Source organism: Homarus americanus, unplaced genomic scaffold (genome assembly GCF_018991925.1).
Source record: "Homarus americanus isolate GMGI-L3 unplaced genomic scaffold, GMGI_Hamer_2.0 scaffold19579, whole genome shotgun sequence".
NCBI lineage: Eukaryota > Metazoa > Arthropoda > Malacostraca > Decapoda > Nephropidae > Homarus > Homarus americanus.
In genome coordinates, this window is record NW_024741779.1 from 5,001 (window position 1) to 5,566 (window position 566).

Below are 566 nucleotides of genomic sequence, written 5' to 3' on the forward strand. Positions count from 1 at the left end.
TGTTTAACCTAACCTTAGTACAAAGTCTATTGGTGTCCTCAATTTTATAGAGGTTAGCCACCAGAAGTCAATAAGAGACAAGGAAATAATCCAAGCAGCCTAAACTGTTTAGCCTGACCGTGGTAAAGTCTAACGGGGACCTTAAATTTTATATAATAATAATAATACAGGCAACTAACCAACCACTACTAACCTAACCACTACGGAGGTTTCGTCACGCTCCCCGATGGCGAAATCCTCCATTACAACAAAAGTGTCTGTTTAACCTAACCTTAGTACAAAGTCTATTGGTGTCCTCAATTTTATAGAGGTTAGCCACCCGAAGTCAATAAGAGACAAAGAAATAATCCAAGCAGCCTAAACTGTTTAGCCTGACCGTGGTAAAGTCTAACGGGGACCTTAAATTTTATAGAATAATAATAATACAGGCAACTAACCAACCACTACAACCTAACCACTATTTCGCCGGAGGTTTCGTCACGCTCCCGATGGCGAAATCCTCCAGCAAAAGTGTCTGTTTAACCTAACCTTAGTACAAAGTCTATTGGTGTCCTCAATTTTATAGA